This window comes from Podarcis liolepis (assembly GCF_965112155.1).
Source record: "Podarcis liolepis genome assembly, chromosome: 17".
Classification (NCBI taxonomy): domain Eukaryota; kingdom Metazoa; phylum Chordata; class Lepidosauria; order Squamata; family Lacertidae; genus Podarcis; species Podarcis liolepis.
The window spans coordinates 23782884-23794943 of NC_139571.1; the positions used below are offsets into that span (position 1 = coordinate 23782884).

Here is a 12060-nt window from a genome sequence, read left to right on the forward strand (position 1 = left end):
GGGCTATGTGGATTGCACCCTGCCCTGTAAGATCTGTCTACCATCATTCATATGTCTGTAAAACATCTAGAGTTCTAATATTTGAAGTAGCCCCACTGAAATCAGTGCCACTTAAGTACGTCAGTTGATGTAGTATAATGATAACAATACAGCGGTCCCTCTGGTTGCAAACAGGATCCATTCCGGAGCCCCGTTCACAACATGAGCAGAATGCAACCTGCTTCTGTGCCTCTGCACATACGCGGGTCATGATTCGCCACTTCTGCACATGCACATGACGTCATTTTGAGCGTCTGCACATGTGCGAGCGGTGAAACCTGGAAGTAACCCTTACCGGCAGTGGCGTAGCGTGGGTTGTCAGCACCCGGGGCAAGGCAAGTAATTTGCGCCCCCTAACCGTGGATTTGCGCCCCCTAACCCGTGGATTTGCGCCCCCTAACCCTAACCCCCAGATGTTGCGCCCAGTGCGGCCGGCCCCCCCTGCACCCCCCACGCTACGCCACTGCTTACCGGTACTTCCGGGTCGCCACGGGATGCACCCTGAAAACGCTCAACCTGAAGCAAATGCAACACGAGGTATGAATGTACTTGTAATGTAAAACTGGGATTTCCAAATTTATGAAAACTCTGTTTAGATTGCTGTGCATTTTTTTTAAAAAAAATGGGAGTCCTACAACTCTTCCCCATTCACTGTTTCTTTCTTCGAAGAAACAGTCACAGAAACTACTCATGTTTCTTAGTTTCCCCTGTGTATCCTTATTACATTTATTCATTTTTTCTACTTAAACAAAATTATAATTGCATTTAGCTTTGCAGCAATTTGTTTCCCAAAAGTAAATTCATAGAGAATATTAGAATGACACAAATACAAAGGTTTTAATTTCCAAAAGCTATTAAAATACACTCCCTAGCAAAATGTGTGTTTGAAGTTCAAATGAAAGACAATATCTGAATATAGTAATCCTCAGGAGAATTCATGGCACCTGTCAGGCACTGTAAAGGTTTTATAAATGTTGTCTTCTGCAAAGTCAACTGCAAACATCATAAGGCCTTTTGTAAATATGTCTACCAGCCTCTTTGTTTGAGCAGAAATATTGAATTTCCCAGTATTATGATTATAAACCGGAGAAGATTATTTTAGATTTTTAATTTTTTAATAATAGCCTTTTACTTTTGCCATGGGATCAGGTTTCATATCATATATTTAAGTGCTTGAAAATATTTGATTTGTAACTGCTGCAATGGCCAAGAAAAATTCCAGCCGCAAATGTTATTTACCAGTAAACATACTTGAAGTGAAATCTTAAAAATAAAGGATGATGTGACTCCTAAAATACAGGAATTGAACAGCATCTTTCAGATCAGTAAACATAAAATATTTGCGCTCTCAATCACTCCTTTTTTAAAAAACCAAAATATAAGTGATACAAATCTCTAAGTGTGACATTCTTAAAAAAATAAAAACCCATAATAAATTAAAATATTCATATATGTAATAGCTTGGATCAATGACCATTTTTCTGGTTGACCACCTTTAAAAAAATCCAAAAATTCAAATGCACGAGTGTTGCACGGTCACTTTTGTTAACTGTGAATATTTAGGCTTTTATGCCGCAGATGCATTATTAAGGATGCTTGGCAGACTGTAATATTTGTCACTTGGCTTATTTGGTTTGCTTTGAATGAAATAGAGGTAGGGAGGGCCTTTGCTGAGCAAAACAGATGTGTCTGACCAACATAGGATGCCTCTGGGTGAAAACATCACAGTGTATAAAGCAGGGGGTCTGCAACCTTTAAGACAAAAAGAGCCACTTGGACCCGTTTCCGAAAACCATTGTGACATTTAAAGCATGCGCGCTGCTGCCCTCTGATCTGACAGCAGGCGGGAAGGTGACGTTGGGATGGTGCGTGACTAACGCACGCACCACCCCCATGCGACATCACAGCCGGTACAGTGCCTGCCACAGTGGGGAGTGTCGGGGCGCACAATGCGCCTCCTCCCCTCGCTAGTATCCGCCCCGGAGCCGCGGCAAAGGTGTAAAAGAGCCACATGCAGCTCCGGAGCCGCAGGTTGCAGACCCCTGGTATAAAGGAATCATATTCAACCCATGCAATGATACGGTATTTGGTGATGCAGGAGAGCAAAGCAGCACGGGTTAATTTTGCATGATCCTTGGACTGTCCTTATGTGTTGGGTGGGAAAGGCTACTGAATTCTGGAACCCTCCAGGGCCGAGTGTTCATCCACCTCATGGGGACAACCTTCGTGTGCTGGCAGGCCACTCACTCTGCCATAGATAGCCTCCCAAATACACGGTCCTTTCTTCCTTCTTCACACAATTGATATTGGATGTGTTGAATGCCCAAACCAGATTTAGGTTTGATGAGGCCCTAAGCTACTGAAGGTAATGGAGCCCTTTATATGTCCAGCTGTCCTTTGTCAACAACAAATTGTCTCTGTTTTTGTGTTGAATATACGCTATATGGTAATTTATCGACCTAATAGGTATCTAAAGCCATTTGCACCTGTTGCCATGCAACAAGTCCATGCAGAATGGAGGCACCCTATATATAGAAATGAGCAAACCAGTGATATTTTAGGGAGCAGGCTAGCAGGCGGGGCCCATCACTCACATCATAGGAGCTTACACAACACAAAACACTGTTGCTGTATGTAGGTTTTATTTTATTTGTTTTTTATGTTATATTTTGGAAATGTACATCCCTTTAATTTTTTTCCTTTAATTTTTTTGGGGGCCCCCAAGAGAGTGGGGCCTTAAGCTATAGCTTGTTTAGCTTATACGTAACTGCAAGTAGGGCTATTGTTTTGGAACATCTGTAAGTTAACTCTGTGTGTTCTGCACAAAAGGGATAGAATTTAGGATATACAACGGTTACTGAACAGAGGCTGGAGATTGGCTATGAATAAGAACCATTCTTACCTCTTCTCAGGATTCTGTCTTCTTGCCTTCCGGCTTTCCTAATAACTTCCTGAAGCACCTGTTTCCTTTCCTCTGCTAACCTCAATCATTGTATTAAAAGCAATTTCTCCAGACTTTCTGGAGACTTACGTCTGCCTAGAACTATATTACGCACCTGGAGAAGAACTTTTTTAGAAGGAAAACTATTGCAGGAAGGAGGTTTCAGGGTGGTAATTTTGAAATGGAGGATGGAGGCTGCACATGCAACAGCCCAAATAAACTCCTGACCACATTATCACTCCCTCCTTGCCATTCTGTTTGTGGTTGTATCCTTGAATTCTACAGACTTAATGGCTGGAGTGCATCACGTTTTGGGAAATTAGTTATTGAATATAAATATTTTTTTTCTCCAAAAGCACACACAAACCAAGTGTATCAGAGTTTGGTAAAGATAAAAGATCCCCCAAATGATCTCTATATAATGTAGCTAGATCAAATGTATCTACTGCACACACATACATCAACAGACAAACTAAACATATACCCCGAGGCCCTCTTACATATACCAAACTGGGTTACTTACCCTTCTCCAAGGCACATCCTGCTGTTGTGTCTCAGGACAGAGAGCTAAAAGAAAAGAAAAAAGTGCATTGTTTTAATCAGTATTTGAATCACGTTTCATTAACAATAATAATCAGAATTGTATACAAATCTATTTCCTTTTTAATGAAACAAAAATTCCAATTGTCTTCTGTAACTTGGGAACATAAAAACCATAAAAGTATAAAATTTCAAACGGAATGCAATTGAAGGATACAATGGTTGTATGTTTTTTTAAGGAATTCTCATCCCCTTCTATTTACAGTTTTTTCTTCCTTTTGGGAAAAAGTACCATATTGGCCTGAATATAAGCCGCACCCTAATATAAGCTGCACCTTTAAAATGGGGGGGGGGGGCGGGGAGAAAAATAGGAAAAATACCCGAATATAAGCCACTCCCTTCCTCACTGCTCTTGGCTGCATGTTGGGGGGGGGGGGGTTGCTGCGCTGTGTTGCCAATGGCCTTTCCCCTTCCTCTCTCTCTCCCTTCCTGGCCTTGGAGGAGAGGATGGGGAATACGCATGGGGCGGGCACCACTTTGCCGTGCTCCTGGCACTATTTGCCCTGCATTCCTGGCTGCATACCATAAGGTCGCGAATATAAGCCACACTTTAACTTTTCATGGTCAGAATTTGGGGAAAAAGTGAGGCTTATATTCAGGCCAATACGGTACATGTACAATGCTCCTATGCCATGCCTGAATCTGTGCATTTTATGCACACAGATTCTGAACAGACCTGTGTGAAATCCATTGCTGGAGTGAAAAGCTGTCCATATGGCCTGACCAATATCTTTCAAACAGATTTTTTTTCCTGCCCAATAGCACTGATATAGCTACAGATGCAGGTGTTTATCACAGAGAGCACAATGCAAGTTACCTGAGAGTGTGTTTTTTATTTCAAAGGAAACAATGACCTTTCTGGACAACAACAAAAAATGAACTTATTATGCCACAAAAGGTGTGAGCATATGGAAATGATAAGGAACCTCTGACCTTACCAGTGATGGCCTGCAATTCCCATCACCCAAGTCTGCATGGGCAGTGATTGGGGATGATGGGACTTGCAGTATGACAGCACAAGTTCCACAGTCTCAATGCATGGAACAGATAGGTGAGTCAGTATAAAAGTAAAGGCAAAAAGGGGTGTGAGAGAATTGCATATGGGGACAATAGCGGCCAACTGATTAACAGAGAAACACACTGACTTCTCTTTTGTGTACAGCAATCTTATGAGGCCAGATTAGAGTTTTCCAAAAAAACCCCACACATTTGGTAAACATAACTTTCCCTTGAGTCTAATCTTATTTCCTGCACTTTTTACTCTAGCTATCACTGTTCATAAATTCTGCTTTATTTAAGGAATAAACCTTCTAGCTGAAAATATTGAAAACTTCAACTCTCATGAGTTTATTTGTTACAAATCTAATAATTTCAAGATTTTAAAAACAAATGCAATACTTCATGAGATATGAAAATTCCATTTTCTGAGAGTATTATCCAATTGCAAGTTTGCTGCAATAATTCTTCGGAAGGAAGCTTGTTCGTAAATACTGCAAAAGCAATACCGTTCTGAACATTCTCCCACCATATTACTATAAAATTGAGACTTGTTTACATATTGAGGAATAGAAAAGTCATTTTCTTACAACAATAATAAACAAATACATTTCATTCCATGTGTTTTGTTGCCTGTGATATTACCCATTTCCTGTGCCATCACCTTTATATACCAAGGTCACAACCCAAATCTCCCCCACAACTGGTGGGGCCTTATGGGGTGGTGCTGCTGCACTAAGTGGCTGGGGCAGAAAGGAGAGTCAATAAAGTTGCAAATACAGCAATCGTAAACTGGCTCAGCCCTGCAACTTCCCTCTTCCAAAGCTGGCAACCTGTGCTACACCACTGATAACCATTTGTCTAACTCAGTGGAACTTACTTTTTTTTTTTTTTTTGTAAACATGCATGTCAGGGAACTTCCATCGGGTCAGGGGCGAGAAGGGAAAAGCCAAATGGATTACAGAGAGCCCCCAAGGATCGTGGGAAGCAGCACCTCCTCAGCGGAGGAGATTACCACACCTCCAGTGGAGAGGAGCTTCAGGGCTCGGAGGAGGCGAGGCGGTGCCAGAACACCTTGCCTGGGCAAAGCGGGGAGGAGAGAGGTCCTCCGTTACCCATGCCCTCCCTGTGCAGTAGGCTTCCGCACCGAGAGGGGAGGCGCAGATTGGGCATCAAGAAACTACTCTGCTGGGGAAGGTTTAAGGATCGCCCACTCACAGATTCTGCCAGTGAATGAGCCAGCCACGGGAGAGTGGTGCTCTGCACAGAGAAAGTTTATTTTGGCATCAAAAGCAAGGCTTCACAGCCAAGCAGGGAGGCATTTGCCTACTTGCTCTCGAGCAACACTTTGGTACCATCTAATTTGCATCTAAATCTACTGAAACAATGTACATGTTTTGCAACTAATGAAACTGCTGTATTGGTAAAAATATTGCTGTAGTTATATATGTTACGTCTTGGAAATTTCAATGCAGCACACAAAATATAGATTTTTGATTTTTTTCCTCTAAGGATCTGGGTTTTTAAAATGTCTTTGCAGTTCACCTTTAAGTATAGTGACTTGATCTTGTCACTTGTCAAATATGTCAAAACTTCTCTTGCTGGCTTTGTTGATCAATATCTATATGGAACACATTGACGAGTGTAAAACATGTCCTGCATTAATTCGGCAAGTACATTTCTGGATGAGGAATGGTTGGAAATGGAATATAGTTCTAAAAGATTATTCTCACGCGTTCCTTTTAAATTAAAAGCATCTGCGTGGTCAGCAGGAGGACTAGGGAAGATTGTTAAAGCAAAACGCACCATGCATGCAATTTTGCACTCCCCTGTTACACAGTTCACACTGTTCAGAGGAACCCTAGCACACCAGAGAAGGTTTTCAGGGACACAGAGGCCTCCAAGTGAGTATGAGTGATTGGTCACACCACCGTTGGATACAATCCATAGTTATCTTCTCCCCACCTTCTAAATTGAAACCAGTGGCTCAGGGAACCAGCACAAAATGTAAGGTGGCCAAAATCTGGCTCCGTGATTTTTACACCGATGACTCCTCAGATAGCAGAACAATAACGGATGCTCCCCATGCCACAATCTAGACCACCATGAATCTGAACAACTCAGGTAGTGACAGATGAATGCTTCTGGTGGTTCATAAACAACATAAAGCAGACTTCTGTGTGATTTTGTGGCCTGTTGTCAAAACTGTTGCTTGTTTGTTTTTAACTGCTGATAGTTTTGTTCATTACTTTGCTGTAAAGGTTGCATGGTAGTGGTGGTGGTGGGAGCTGCCAAGGAGGCAACAGAGGGAGTTCCAGGGAACACACTGCCATAGTTGCTGTCCTGTGGCAGCAGCCATGGGTGACATATTTCTCAGACGCTGGTTCTGCTGCCCCTGTGGATCCTGCCACCTGAGGCAATCACCTCACCTTGCCTCAAAGTTCGGCTGGCTCTGCTAAAAGTCAAGTCGTATACTATGGTCCCAAGTGTGCATAGGATTCAATCCTTAACATTGGAAGTAACATATCCTTAGCCATCTACTGTATTGCATTTTCTGGGTATGTTTCAAATACATCACAATACAGAAGATGTCTTCCCCCAGCTCTCTCTCTCTCTCTCTTTTGTAGGATACTGCAGACAAGGAAGGCAAAATAAACTTTATCTGATATTCTTGTTCCCATAATAGCTTTCAAAATGGAAGCAAAACAACACCAGGATCGAAAGAACTATATAATTAGTTCTGTACACTCAAAGAGTTTTGGAATTATGCTTTGCAAATAGCAGTCTTCCATGCCACAGAGAACTTGCAGAGGCACTTATGCCATTTGGCACAGGGTCATGGGCACCTCCAAGTCTTTGACATGGCTCAAGTAGTTCATTGGATCCTGGCCTATGTCTAATAACATTGGCAGGGCAGTTGAATGACAGTCAATCCACTGCAACTACTGCAACAATAAACTCTGAAGTTAACAGTCTTTTAAAAGGCAAGACTTTTATAGTGGACCGTATAAGATTATATACAATTATATCAGTTTCCTCACTTGAAGATCCAAAAGATGTAGTACAGTGGTACCTCGGGTTAAGTAATTAATTCGTTCTGGGGGTCCATTCTTAACCTGAAACTGTTCTTAACCTGAAGCACCACTTTAGCTAATGGGGCCTCCTGCTGCTGCCGTGAGATTTCTGTTCTCATCCTGAAGCAAAGTTCTTAACCCGAGGTACTATTTCTGGGTTAGCGGAGTCTGTAACCTGAAGCGTATGTAACCTGAAGTGTATGTAACCCGAGATACCATTGTATTTGGAGGCATTTATTCTAACAGAAGCATCTGTGTATATTTATTTGGATCCAGTATGAGCTGCTGCTGAGCAATCTACAATATTTGCTGTCACAAGTATGAGGATTGAAGTATTAGAATTGATGGGGGTGGGAGGAACACACCAAAACCCCCACTCCCATCAAAATTAAACCTCTCTTGAAAATACACTCAATTACTACCAGAGGGCTTAAAGTATTTAACCTTTAAAGTAAGAGTGTTTGCCTGGTATTGATTTATCAGGAATTACAAGCTAAGAAAACATGCTGTGTTTCAGTTTGTTGATTACCTTCAAGGATATTCCTCTTTACAAAGGCCATCTAGCTGGGGAATACTTAATTCCTTGGAACAGCTTGTCAATTATAGTCAAATATACACAGTGAAGAAAAACAAGGGGGGACTAGATAAAAGTTTACTAGAGAGTTATTTTGAATATCAAATTCTTTCTAACAGAGCGGAGTACGGAAAGACATGAGATGCCAAACTAATGCATACTTTACACATATTCTTGAATTAATAGAAGGCACACAGAAGGACTGCGTTTTATACAAAACACTTATTGCATTTCCATTTTAGAATAAATATATTTGGAGAAAATGCAATCCTTAAAACTTCTATGACTATATTTCATCTTTATCAAAGCACACATCAACATTCAAAATTGATTCTGATGGGCAAAGGCTGTTTCCAAGGCATGTTAAAATGTGACAAGCATCACATATTTCATTTCACAATAAAGATATGCATTCAATACAGTTCTGGCAGTTGGCCAGGCTCTAACAGACGTAGTACACAAGAAAGAAAACACACACAGAAAGTTGAAACAATAACAAAACTGAAAATATCACCAAATACTTTTAACATTAAAGATTTAATCTTAAACCCTCAACAGCAATAACACCAAACACAAACACACTAAAACCAGGAAGAATAAAAATGATATTGCTGTCCATCTAAAAGTCATCTGGGATGGGGCAAGTCTAACCTCTCTAGGGAGAGAATGCCATAAGTTAGGTGCTGCCACAGAAAAGGCCCTGTCTCACAAGGTTTGGCAGTTAGGCATTGGCTTAGTGAGATGTGAGGGAGGGGAGATGTGGCCATCACTTACCCCTCCAGGTGCAAGGGTATTCCGGTAAAGGAATCTGTGGGTCTGGATTTCAGCCGAAGTCCGCTTGGGGGACTAGGGTCATGCCAGGACCCAGCAGGAACCCCGGGGCAAACTTCAGTTGGTTGCTATCGATGGAGCTCCCTCTGTTGGTGGTTTACCCTTCTAGACTTCCTGCAAGGCGGGCAGGAGTCAGATATAGTTATTACCAATGCCTAAACCACTGAGCCCCTTGGGCTTGCCGATCAGAAGGTCGGCGGTTCAAATCCCTGTGACGAGGTGAGCTCCCATTGCTCTGTCCCAGCTCCTGCCAACCTAGCAGTTCGAAAGCACGTCAAAGTGCAAGTAGATAAATAGGGAAGGTAAACGGTGTTTCCGTGTGCTGCTCTGGTTCACCAGAAGCGGCTTAGTCATGCTGGCCACATGACCCGGAAAAACTGTCTGCGGACAAATGTTGGCTCCCTTGGCCAGTAAAGCGAGATGAGCGCCGCAACCCCAGAGTCGTTCGCGACTGGACTTCACTGTCAGGGGTCCTTTACCCTTTTTTTAAGCCAATACAACTCACATTGCTGTAATAAATAAAGTTGTGGCTTAAATTTTGCCCATTAACCTTTAACCTAAAATTCTGTGTCAATGTGTTTTTATTATTCTTGGGGGTGCGCCGGGGCCTTGACGTGTAATACAATCAGTCTGTTTTATTTACATTAGCACATTACTTTGTTGCTCCTTCAACAAATTGCATGGGTGGGAAAGCAGTCTTTGCCTTTTATTTCTTTCTCATTTCAACTGGGGCTAATCTTGTCAGTGCAAGTCATGTAACGTTCGGCATTAGGGAAGGCACATCTCTACTGATAACACAGTTATCTCTATGAATCTGCTGGAGGGGAATTTCTTTTCTTTAGTTTACCCCTAAGAGTTTTTGTTTTGTTTTGTGCTTGTCCTTTATGTGAACCTAGTGTCCTCTTCTTAAACAAAGCACATGTGGAACTTCAACTGCTTTTACAAGATGTAAAGCAGTTTGATTTCCCAGGCGTTAGTGATACCAGATTGGGTGCTCAACCGATCTTACAAACATACACACTCTGGGATTGAAGTCGCCTTATAATCAATATTAGGGATCTGTTTTTAATGTTGTTGGGGAATTTGGTTGAGACTGCCATGAAGGGCATTTCGAGACAACGGGCTTAGTATGAAATTGCCACGCTTTGTTCAGTCACTTTCCACTATGTGTGTGTAGAGAAACCATTTTGTTTCTGAGGTAAAATTTTGTTTTTAAAAAATGTTTAAAGGACTTTTTTTCAGCCAGAGCTCACCACAGCTCAGCTCCGACACGTCTCAGGTGAGCATCATTGCCCTTCTAAGAGAACAAGAGATAAGTTCATGTTGAGTTCCAGCATCTCTTTGTCTAGAAAAACAGCATTGGTAAATGGTTAAATGTCTGTAAAGTGTTGTGACTTTTTGCTGGGAGCTGTGGGGATACTGAGAGGAACTCAACATCGCACTAAGGTAATTGTTGTGTCAGATGCCACGATCCCCCTTGGCTCTGGCCAAGGAGTAGATTGTGTGTGTGGCTCTGGAACAGCTGAAGAAAAAGCAGGAAGTTTGTGGGCATTGAGGAACGGAAGACATGGCTCAGAGAAGCATGTGAAGCCTGAAGGAAGCCAAAGACTAATATAACTGAGCAGAACAGTCCCAAGACCAAAGACTTTTGGGTTATCTTCCAGGAACCCCATGCCAGTGATGGGAGGGGCCTGAAACAAAAGCAAGTGAAGCAATGAATGCATTTTTCTCTCTCTCCACACACTCACATGCTCCTTTACATCCTCCATCCAGGCAGCCAAGAGAACCCTGTCCTGGAGAACAATATTATGTCTTGAAGTATTATTATTCCACGAGGTATATTTTTCTTGGGGGGCCAGATAGCCAGCTCCAGTTGGCAGCTGCCACAAGTTTTACCACACCTTGGGCAGTGGCACAAAGGAAAGAAAAAGGAGGTCAATCGCTGCCACAGTGGCCTAAGAAGCAATGAATTAGAAATCAGTCTTTGACTTGAAGTCACCACTGAACCACATAGCAGCATAGATGTCCCTTTTGGGCTTTCCATCTCTGGCCTGTGTTCTGCTGCACAGCCTGAAGCCTCATGTGAACATAAAAAAGGTAAAGGACCCCTGAAAGTTAAGTCCAATCACAGACGACTGGGGTTGCGGCGCTCATCTTGCTTTACAGGCCAAGGGAGCCGGCATTTGTCCACAGACAGTTTTTCTGGGTCATGTGGCCAGCATGACTAAGCCGCTTCTGGTGCAACGGAACACCAAAACCAGAGCAGTGTCTGGAAACGCCGTTTATCTTCCCGCTGGAGCGGTACCTATTTATCTACTTGCACTTTTTGGCGTGCTTTTGAACTGCTAGGTTGGCAGGAGCTGAGACTGAGCAAAGGGAGCTCATCCCGTCATGGGGATTCAAACCACCAACCTTCTGATTGACCAAGAGGTTCAGTGGTTTAGACCACAGCACCACCTGTGTCACCTTCATGTGAACATATGAAGGCCCAAATCCATGTGGGATGCTTATGAATTACAAGCCAGTTATAGATGGCTTTAAATTTAATCATATATGACTCAATCCTTCCTACAAAAGATATGAAACATTTGAGTGAGTGAGTGAGTGAGTGAGTGAGTGTGTCTGTCTGTGTGTACACACACACACACACACACACACACACACTAATGTAAGGATTGTGCTTTATCCACCTCATCAAAATAATATGAACGTGAGGAAATCCACAAGGAATAGACACTTATTAGAACAGCTGCATAGCAAAATACATCCTCTATCCAACATGAATTTTGGAAAGCAAATAGTTAAAATTAAATCTCACAATTTCAGTAAGTATCATCAACACAAATAATTCTGTCCTTTCTTCGAGGATCAATCAATATACATGAGATGTATACAATTTAATCCTCACAAAAGCCCAGTATAACTTATTGAGCTGCACGGCCAATGAGGAATTTTGATTTTTGCCACATTAACATTGACGACAGTTTGCTGGGTTTTAAACTGGC

The 12060-nt window shown here is 42.2% G+C and overlaps 1 protein-coding gene across 32 annotated transcripts in view; it reads right to left on the reverse strand.

The window, feature by feature from the left end:
- The window catches only part of PTPRD (protein tyrosine phosphatase receptor type D), a 1139460-nt gene that overhangs the window by 776849 nt on the left and 350551 nt on the right, over positions 1–12060 (reverse strand). For all 32 annotated transcript variants that reach the window (XM_083482170.1, XM_083482159.1, XM_083482163.1 and 29 more), the window contains one exon: positions 3504–3547. The gene's annotated coding sequence lies outside the window, so the exon portion shown is untranslated. The remainder of the gene's footprint in view (positions 1–3503; positions 3548–12060) is intronic.